This window comes from Solanum pennellii, chromosome 12 (assembly GCF_001406875.1).
Source record: "Solanum pennellii chromosome 12, SPENNV200".
In the NCBI taxonomy this organism is placed as follows: Eukaryota; Viridiplantae; Streptophyta; class Magnoliopsida; order Solanales; family Solanaceae; genus Solanum; species Solanum pennellii.
The window spans coordinates 56,260,940-56,272,693 of NC_028648.1; the positions used below are offsets into that span (position 1 = coordinate 56,260,940).

Sequence of the window (11,754 nt, forward strand, 5' to 3'; positions counted from 1 at the left end):
TTCATTTCAAAGCTTTTGTAATAAGGTCGTGTTTGGCAAATGTATTAATGATATATTCTTATTCTATTTCAAATTGAATCTTATGATAGACGGTTGTTATATTTATGTTGAGCTTAGTAAATGATGAGTTAATCAAATAAGTATATGAAGTCTTTGTATACTTCATACGTTTAAAAGTTTTAAATTTTCCACTAGAAATAACCATATGAAAGTGATGAATGCAAGATGAGGCTTGTCTGCGACTTTTGAGAGGTCAACGACGCCGTTTGCGATCCAGATTCCAGATCCGGGTCGTGACACAATTAAAAATTGGGAAGAATTGATGCAAAATTCTATGTTACATTGAAAGGTGCCCTTGGACTTGGAACATTGTGTAGTAATCACAATCCTACATGTGTTGGGTTTTCTGCAGATGTTGACTGTAGTGTATCCAAAATTGATAGAATATTGACTTGTAATGTCCAATTTATCATTATTTTGACATTAGTTGTGAAATGACCATTATTCCCTTTCTTGTAGCATTTTCGTTTTTTTTAGGGTATGGTTAATGTAGTTTCCAATGCGACTTAGCTAGATTTTAATTATTTGACCCTTCTTAAGTCAAGAATTCTTGAGAGGATTGACTTTTTTGTCAACATTTTGAGTTCTTAGCATTGGAAGGGAATTTCATTAGTTTCAAACATCAAGTTTGACAAAGTCGAGTGGTTGTTAAGGTTTTTGAGGCCTTAGGTTGAGATTTGGGTTTTTAGGCGACAAGTTGAGTTAAAGGCCTAAAGAGAGGTACTTGAGGGTATTTTTTTCAAAAAACCTCTTATTCTGATAATCCAAGTTGCAACGACACATATTTTTTTAGAATCCAATTAATCAATTGATTTTGAATATCTAATTTAGTAGGGTAGCATATTTGTTTCATTTTTATCGAGCCTCGAATGAATACTGAGGGTCCCTTTGGAGACATTTAAGTTTAGGAGCTAGTTTTGTTGCTCAACAGAGTCAACTCATGCTCAAATATTCAATTAATGGCTAAAATCATCCAACTTTCTACCATTTCACTTTCTTCTCGATTTGGAAGCTTGTGAGAGTGATTTTGGAAGCATTTTCCTGAGAAGAACTTGTGTGTGTGTGTGCCATCATGACCTCGAATTTTGGGTCATGATATGACTACATACTATGGTTTCTTTGTTGCCGGGAACCTAGTTTTATGGAGGAGTAAGAAAAAAATTGTTATATCTCCATCCACTGTATAATTCGAGTACACATCTATTTCATAGTCTACATATGAGATTATGTTGACACGTCTTAATGAAAATTGGCCCAATGTATCACACGCCGGTAGAAATTTGAGTGATCAAGCTACTCTTCATATTTCCTGAAATGTAATGAATTATTAACGAACTAAACATATTGAGGTTGACTGTCATTCTGTTCATTATTTTCTTGAAGAGTAAACCTTGATTTTCACTTGCTATGTGAAGACAAGAAAGAAACTAGCTAATTTGGTCACAAAGGCGTTAGATGAATCTCGAGTTGATCATCTTTGTAACATGTTGAACATGATCAATATCTATTCTCCAATTTGAAGGGAAGAAATTATAGAATGTATATAGACTTAATTCCTAGTAAAGTTCATAACGTATTTAGATAACAGATTTCTAGCAAAAATATTTTATTTTATTTCTAAGTTAGCACACAATTTATTGTATTTGTACATTGCTTATCTGTTGGATTAAATTGTCTTGTTCCATCTTATTACATGGTATTATAGCAAGGTTTATCCTCATTAGGATTACCATTCCACACTCTAGTTGGGTCTGATCATGAAGGAGGGAGTTTTAGTGTGGGTAAAAGGCCCACATTGATAAGAAAATGGACAGGTGATCTCCTTATATGGACTTGAGAAAACAACTGAAGTGTATAATGAAGATTTCCTTGATTATAGCTTCTTGTTTATTTGTTTACATTAGGGATGACGGTGATGTGTATAAAGAATAATAAATATTTATATTAGCCACTGCTCCATTAGAAGCTCCACATCCCATCCTAGCTAAGAATATGGTAATCTCTAGCATTGAGAATTTCGAGGCCACAATTGACCAGACAAGTAGTTCTGAAAAAATGAGTAAGTTAAACGCCCTCGATGATACAAAACATGATCTCGAAGGGCTTGTTGATGCTGGAATCACAAAGATAGCTCAAATAGTCATTCTATCAACAATAAACAAGACAGATTCCTTGGATTCAGGTGAAACACACTTCATTTTTTGTGTGTGTGATTGACCCTAAAAGCATTGACAAGATGGATACAATCAAGCATAAGGAGATGTGGACAAAGTAAGAGATGCATTGGATACATGTGGTTTCTTCCAAATTGTTAATCACGACATTCCAATATTTGTCCTTGATGAAATGTTACAAGGAGATCGAAAGTTTTATAAGAAAGATATCAACTTTAAGAAACAATATTACATTCGAGATATCATGAAAAAAAGATTGTTCATGCTAGAACTTTTAATTTGTATAGCCCTTCTATTCATGCTACAAATTGGAGAGATTAAATTTTCTTTAAAATGGCACCTAAACCTCCCAGTCAAGAAGAATATCAAAGACCATGTAGATATATGTTCTGAATATGAATTTGAAAGCCAAACATAAATTGAATATGCATTATGCAGTGATAAAAATTGTGATTCGGTGTTTCATTAATTTTATAAAATTGAGGCAGGGAAATACTTATGGACTACTCTAAGCATATGATGAAATTTGGTGGTTGCTTTCTTCGATTATTGTCTGAAGGTCTTGGTCTTGATCGTTTTCATCTCAATGATATGGATTGCAAAGGGGCTTGGTGCTTTGGCCCTTTAAAATCCAGCATGCCCTCATCCAAAACTCACCATAGGCACCAACAAGCATTCTGACTATGAATTTCTCACACTCCCTCTACAAGATTACACCATAGGACTTCAAGTGCTTCACCAGAATCAATGGGTTGATGTTCCTCCTACGCGTGGTGCTCTTGGGGTCAAAATTGGATATCTTCTGCGGGCTAGTTTTATTTTTATTCTCTAATAGAATTTACGATTAATAAGAGTTAATATATCCATGTACATACGTGTTGAGCACACAGTAATTGCAAATAAAGTTGGAACAACGGTGTTAGTTCTGTGCTCGTTCAGCACAGACTAAGTGTCATCTTTGAAGCATTATGGACCGATTACTGAATTGTTGTCAGAAGGTAACCCTCAAAAATATCATGCAACAACAGTTAAAAACTATCGTGAGTACTACCATTGAAAGGTCTAGATGGAACTTCTGCATTATCGCATTACAAGATCTAATCTTAATGTAATAACTAAATTCATGATGAGATCTGAATATTTTAGTTTTGATGCTGGTTATTACCTATTGTATTGTATTGTATTGCTGCTTTAAATACGACCCTCGTTTTTAAAGACAACTTAACCTTTGTTGTACTGTGTTGATAAATCCTTTGTTATTTAATCACAGAAAGACCTATTTTATATATGTAACAAGTGATTTAAAAGCATTAAGGCTTGTATCAAAAGGAAATGTTGACGATGGGAACACCGAAGTGCCACAAATATTCGTTCCACCAACTAAAACAGAGTAATCTGTAACCAGTTGTGAAACAAAGTTCATTTTTCTAGTGATAGATCCAATTAAGTATAAAAAGATTGTGGACAAAGTTTTACAAGTATCGGAGACATGGGGTATAACTTCTTCCAAGTAAATGATCATGTTATTCCATTAGTTTTCCAATTGTAAAGGCTGTAAATCGATTGAATACGTGGAAAGAACAATAGACCCAAGAAAATTTGTTACATGGGAAGGTATTATATGTAAACCGAATGCAATAAAAAATCTACATGATAAGGAAGGTTCGGAATCTTATTGACGTCAACAATGAGACAAAGGGGGACAAAATGTTTGAAGGATGAGGTGCTTTTTGTAGGAATATTAGCTGGAATCACTAATGCACCCTCCATCATTGGTCTTGGTATTTGGGAAATTACCTCAATAATTATATCATCTTGTTAATCAAATTTATTTTTATTTATCATTCCACACAATTTTAGTAAAAATATTGGGTTATAGTATTTTCATACCTTATTAGTTGTAGCACCTAAAGAAGAGGGAGATGAACATGATGGAGCTTTGGGAGCAACATGCAAATGATAACACCATATTTTCTTCCTTTGATATAGTTGAAATTGATCGATTCATTGAAATCAAACAAAGATTTCTCCATCCTCAGAATTCATCAAAACTCTCTTCTAATGTAAAAGTAGAAGCACATTAACTAACATAGATTAAATAGAGAATAAAATCCAATATAATAAAAATATCAGAAGAAGGAATTTTTCTTCATCTTTTCTACCTTCTAAAAGTGATTTTAAAGACAAAATATAGAGGCCACAAGGTATGAAGAAGACATCCAAATTATTAAGTAATATTTAAGCCATAAAGGATATCCAATGTATATGAATTGTCTATAGTAAATTGCGAACATTGAAAAAGTAATTTGAATAAGAATTCAAAGACTTCTTGTTCAAAACATGTAAAACTTACAATCCCATATCCGCATCTAATTTTGGATGAAACTTGACTCTATAAAGAAGGAGTCTGTGGTGTTTTGAGCAATCAAGACACAACTTCCGAGGCAAGTGTCTATGATCGTGCAATAGTAACCAAGGGTTGGGGTCATGTCCCAAGGGAGTGGTATTGAGCATTAATAGAAATTAGAATTACTTGCTAATTAGTCGTTACTAAAGACATTGACGATTAAAACATTGTAAATTAAAGGGGTGATTCTAGCGTCAATTAACAATGGGGGGTTTTGTCACAGGTAAGTAAAAATAGCAAAAATAAAGAAAGAGTTCTAAATAATGAGAGGGGATTCTTGAGATGTGAGGGGAATACAGGTTAATCCAGATTATTGGGTACATGCTTCTGATAGAAAATACATAGAATAATTATGACTAGGTTAAGCCATAAGGTGGATAAATTCTCTCTCGAGCAACTTACCTCATTTCAAATGGGTTTCTCTATGACATCCACTTACCATTTGAAGACAATCCTACGCCTTAACACACTCACTCTCTCGAGATGAGTTTGTGGGAATGGGACAAGGGTTGACTCTCTGGAGCTGAACCTCATGTTGACCCACTCAAACCGGCTATCAATTTAGTAGTTTTAGTTTTAAGACCTCTCTCTCACGCAATCCGAAAACACATTAATAAACTTGTATTGGAAACTACAAATTTATTAAATTCATCCACAACTACGAAACGAAATCACAATTAAACTATAGTTAATCTATCAATAACCAAGACCCAAAAATTATCTTAATCCATATTCCTTAAATCATAGCCCAATAATTGGGGATTTTAACCACACATGTGTAAGAGATAGAAATTTATTCCAGCATGAGCTAGTATTACACTTGGTATGAAGATTTATGTCTTAATACAAGCCGAAAATGAATAATCCAAGAGATTCAAGTACAAATCATGAAGATGAATCCCTATGGATCTTTAAGTCTTCAAAACCCTCTAAAACTTAGAGCAAAAATATGAAAAAGTACTATTCTTGATGAAATTATAATATTGTTTGACTCTTTCAGATACTACTACTAGTACTTATAGTTTTCATAGATATGTGCTGCATCATTTGGTGTCATTAGTCTGAATTACCGATCAACTCGACAATTCCTCCTTTGGTCTAGTTTCTCTCCATCATGCACCAGCCTTCAACATCTCTGCACTTAGGGTCATCAGGCGACATGGTACTGCTTCATGGAACTACTCGGCGATGCACTGACTGCTCTGATTTACTACCAATTTATTCCTTCTTGCGACGTAGTGCCATGCTTCCCTTCAAACTTCAAATACGTGAAACTCCAGAATTTTCATAAGATATTGAGATAAAAGAAGAATTTGAGGACAATATTTCTGATAAAATATAGCCCTAAATTAGTTCAAATTGTGTACTCATCAACACCTGCATCTTAATCTTGTGTTTAGCCTCAAATAAAACTGAAGTTTAGCAGTTCAACAAGGTTGTCTCAAAAGTGCTACACAAGATTCAATAGTGAATGTACACAACAAGACTCAATTTACTTATGAAAGGATGAATTTTGTACTTAAAGATTCAAGTTGTGACACACTATTACCAAAGCTTCTCAAGCTCGCAGTAATTTTTTCAAATGGAAGTTCAAACTCAACAAGAACATTCGAATTCCCTCACAAAAATGATGATTCAATTTTCACACACAAAGGTATAATCAATCAAATTCAAGGATCTAGATACAAGACTCACAATAAGAAAGAGGAACCCAATGCATGCTTTCGTCCATAGGTTTGCCCGTACTTTCCAATCAACATCTTTCTCAGCTCACTCAAGATCAAAAAGTTCTTTATAAGGCTTGTAATGGGGTTTAGAGCATAGTTATGGTCATATAGACTCAGTGACTATGATCCTCATGAGTTTTGGTGCTTACAAGTCTTTTCCTCTTCCTTGAATATTTTCTCTAGTGCTCATAAGTCATCCTATTATTCAGTTCCATAGATATCTTGGAAACCCCATTTCTTTTGTACATTATTCCACAACTTCCTTTTTCATTCTTTTCTTTTCTTTTTTTTTTCTTTTTCTTTTTCTTTTTTTTTATATGGAGTATTTCCATTTTTCTTAACACCATGGGTTAGAGGAGACTTTCCTTGCACTTCTTAACATTTTCTTTTCCTTTCATCACACCCTAGCCTAAGTTGGCTATTTCAATCAAACCAACAATCATGAGGATTATAGGAAGTTGATTAAGAAAGGTATAGTATTCATCAAGTTTCTTCCATAGAATGTTCAGGTTAGAGAGGTTTTGATAGGTTCATACACTCATAAGGGAGGTCATTAAAGAGGTATATGTCAGTTGGCTCACACTCTACAAAATTCCCTTAGATCATATCAAGATAAAGCCTTACTTAGTCGACCGGACCAGGGGTGGCAAATTCAAGGTGTTTTCATGCATGGTTGAATGCTTATCACAAAAGGTATAGACAATTAAGTCAAACAAGACTCCACACTATTTCTAGTGTGCAACAGTCGTCACAAAAGAATCAAATTGATACATGACTAGTTATAACGAGATGCAAAGAGTTTACGTATTATCTAACCAAATTCATTTGGTCTCATCATATCCGTACATTCATGTTTGTTTGATTGCAAGCGCTATTTAAGTCATCGATATTGATCGAAATTGTGACTCAAATTTTCTAATGAACAGACACATATAAGCGCATGCAAATGGTGGTAAAATTTTTTGGAAGGGTCGAAATCATTTTATAATGAAAACAAAAAGGATACATAAGCTCAACCATCCATAAAAATAGTGTATAACACAATTTACACAGAACAACCCAAATATAAACACAAAACACAAATACCAATATTCACACAAAAGGTTTGGACCTCACTCCACCACAATTAAAAAAAATCGTCCCAAAATACAAATGATAATAATCCAAGGATCAATTTAGAGTAAGACAATGAGGGAGCTAGAGAATAATCCTGGTTAAGCAGTTGCTCCATTTGTTAGGGCGGCAAGTTTCTTCCCGTTACTTTAGGTCTATCTATATCTGGTGCTTCGAGTTCTATTCTTTCAACAAATTTAGTATTAAAAGAAAGTCCAGGTGGGGACATTACACGTCCGCTGAAGGGTTCAACAATCTCTACACACCTTTTATAAGCAACCTAACACGCCTATTATTAACCTTCTTTCTCGAATTCTCCACGCTACCCTGACTTAGCTATGAAAAATGTTAGACTTAAGTAAGACCCCACCCATGCAAGCACAACCCCTGCTGATATGACACATTTTGAGGTTCAGAAGCACACAAGTTTTGTAGTAAGAACAAAATATTTCTACTTATGTGCCCTTTTTGCACCTCAACATCATAATATCATTGCATTTGATTGCAAAATCAACTAAAGGGAATTATAGGTCTAATACTCATATATTACGATGAACGATTTAATGGGTAGTAATGTAATCCAAGTTCTATGTACAAATCAATGCTATAATACTTAGGTTATGAGGACATATGTAGGATTAATGTGCAAACGTGCAGTTGGAGGAATGAAGATGTATAAAGTGAACGAGGTTAAGAATTTAACCTTTGGCTCCGAAGTTGTCATGTTCCTGCCTACTTAGCGATATTAGTCATGTTCGTCGAGTCATAACGCGTGTTTCTAAGCAATCACTTGTTTCGGCAAATTTTACAAAACTTTATAGTAAGTTTGGGAATTCAAACGGCGCTAAATGTTAGGAACACCGACAAGTATGGTGTCTTGTTAATAATTTCGTAGGCTCACCGAATTTTACAAAATTCAATTTTGATGATGCCTTGAGTAGAACGAAAGATAAGGTCAGGGTCTCTCGCCTCTTATGCAATTTGCCGACTGGAGCTTTAGCTTTCCACCCTGCATTATTCGAACACTTCCCACACTTGACCCTCTACAAACAACACAACATTATTTTACCTGTACGCAAATATGCAATGATGATGGGCTTTAGGTTTCCCTCCAAACAATGCTTTAGTTATAGTCACGACACGATGCAATTTAGAAACTATCATTCATCCTTGGAGTCAACCATGGTGTAGTTAGGCGAGTCCTTGGTGAACAGTGGATAGCAACCTATCATCAAATGGGTGATTTGAGAATCCTGCAGCTACATAGTCATGGATTTTGAGGTAGACATTTCATTCACCATTTCAATGTCGTCCTTCAACTCATTCATCTTCTTGTCTTGTTCTTCGAGATTTTGTTGAATGACTGAAAGAGCATCGTCATTTTACAAACACCCATGGTTCTTCCAATGCATACTTTATCGAAGGAAGAAGTTCTTTTCCTTTTCCATGGCTTTTGCTTCCAACCGTAGGATTCGTTTGGACAGAACGTCAACTTGAGCCACTAGTGGGTTACACACATGCTTTTTTAGGCTTCCTTTTTTGTGTCAATCATACTATCAAGGAGTGTTGTGCCGACTTTGTAGGGCTGGTGGAGAATAAGTCCCTTGAAATGTTGATCGTCTATGCTTCTATTTTTGGGTCTAAGACCCCAATAGAACCACTCCAACACCGTCTCTTTAGAACATCCATGAGATGGGCATAATTGTAGCACTGATTGAAACTTCATCCATATTTCTTGAATTGTTTCACGATATGGGAGCACCCCCTAGACGTAACTGGCGTTGTCATCCTCATAGAGGACTTAGACTGGATCTTAGCACTCGTCATACATATAATAGGTCAAAATACAGAAAATTAAATTTTTTTACATATTGAGGTATACATAGACGTACCACATATCATATATGGAGTTTACATGGACTCCTCACTTAGTGAAGATTACCTAGGCTTATCATTTAGTCAACATACCAATATGTAAGAATTTAGTCTAATAAAATCATGTCACAATAAAACATCTAAAACAAAGTAGAGTATTCGAGCATAGCCATTATACAAATTTATATTGCCACATAGGGCTTACAACAAATATCTTTAAGAATAGGAAAAAATTAATGTCTCTAAGACAATAGCAATACTACTAGGGTAGAACATGTGGCACCATCCTTTAACTATAGGACCTACAAAAACATGGGGAAAAGTCCATGTCTTCGTGCAAAGCGACCTTGATACCTTAACGGCCTGAATCTACATTACTGGGGAAAAGGGAAAGAATATGGGTTAGTACACCCATATATTTTAAGTATGGATATTTGCAAAAAAAAAACAGTTTGATGACACACACAAAAGGGACCATTTCTTGAAAACATGTTAAGTCCTTTGGGAAGCCTTTATGCACACACTAGAGCATATACAAGTCAATAGGAATGATAATTTTTATGGCAAGTCCATATTAAACACAAAAGCAATACCATCACAAAGTCAAGTCAACATGGATAATATCAACATAAGGCCATATCAACATGAATGGCATCATATCAAGATCGTATAAGCCTAATAACTCCAACATAATGTCCTAGATACAATTCATGTACAAGAGTTCATAACATCACATAATATAAGACCCTTACTCACAACCCCTTCCCAATCCATAAAGTCCAATGCTTTTGTGAAGACCCATGACCCCACATAATCAAGTAAACCAAGTAAAGGACCATAAGAAATGTCTACTTTTCATGTATCTTCATATTATGCATCCTCATAATCATGTACATAAACATAGACCAATACAATGTTCACCATTGAAACTAACATCATATAGGATTATCAACATGTAAAATTATCCTATACATTTCATTCATCATAAGTACATAAGAACAACATCCTAGGACTTCCCTCAAGGAAAACTTGTGTCATGTATAAGTAGAGTCCCATGCCCCTATATTCACTAAGAAAACTTCTTAAGTCACCCTAGTTAGTGTTCACTTTATTACTTTCATTTTACTTTTGGGAACAATCGCCTTAACCGATAATAGACCATGTGAGCTAAATATTGAATCTGATGTCATGAAACATTACATCGAAAGAAGGTGGTCTACTTGACAAGCTAGGACCAAAACATGAACATAGAAATATAGGTGGATCCACTAGCTAATGTTCCTATGGAGGAAACATAGTTAAGGAACTAAGAGAAATACCTGAAATTCTCCTTATGCAAAATTACATTTTAGTCTCCATCTCATGAGAACCATTGTGAACCTACTTTCGCTCATTGGGAAGGGACGCCTATCATAACTAGTTCGCTTCGTGCTAAGCTAAAGTCCCTTTTTGAAATGTATTTGAGTCATTCTTAATCATCTTATCTTAATATAAGCCATAGGAGACTAACCCCTTGTATATCATATCATTATCTCATTAGGTATTGCATGAGAACGTCCCTTCATAACAAGCCTTCATTTGTGAGATCAACACATCATAATCATATCATAGTAAGGCACACAAGTAATCCACATTTAATCTTGTATCATCATACTCTTAACATCATCTCAAAATTCACATAGTCAAGACATTTCATCATAATCACCATATCATTATCTTCTCAATCTAATCACATACAATACATCCATTGAATATCATTATCAAGTATAAGTCATCATCATTCAAGAAAAGAACTCAAGATCGTAAAGTCTTACCACATAGCCTTCATAAGTCTCCTTTAAGATCTTACCCTCAATTCATCACAATTATCAAATGATCCACTCATCATCATCATAATATAGTGAATTAAACAATAACATGATCGATTCCAATAACCCTAATCATCTATAAGTCCAATTCATAACTAGGGTTAGGGAAAAGGGTTCATCCATTAAGCCATCCAAGAATTAATCCAATCCCAACAATACATGATAATGGGCAGTCCATAAATTGAATAGCATAGTCAACACATAAGTCTAACAATCAATTCATAAGCAAGAACCAAGATTTAGGGAAGTTGGCGAAAGGACTTGGATCACACAAAATTCCCATTCATCAACATCAATTACTCAACAATACGTACTTGATTAGCAATAGGTAATCACAATTATCATAATTAATCATCAATTTAATGTTTAGAAGGAAACCCATTTGTAGAGAAAAACCCTTGGAATTGGGTGATTTATAGAAATCCACTTTGAAGGGACCTCTTGGGGAAAAGAATCCTAAGAGTGAAGAATCCATAAATTAATGAAGACTAATTCCACGAATTTGATAATAAATGTTGAGAACTTGATCT

The 11,754-nt window shown here is 34.7% G+C and overlaps 1 pseudogene; it reads left to right on the forward strand.

Moving 5' to 3' along the window:
- The first annotated feature begins 2,052 nt into the window (after positions 1–2,052).
- On the forward strand, positions 2,053–3,066 carry LOC107006386 (annotated as a pseudogene).
- The last annotated feature ends 8,688 nt before the right edge of the window (positions 3,067–11,754 follow it).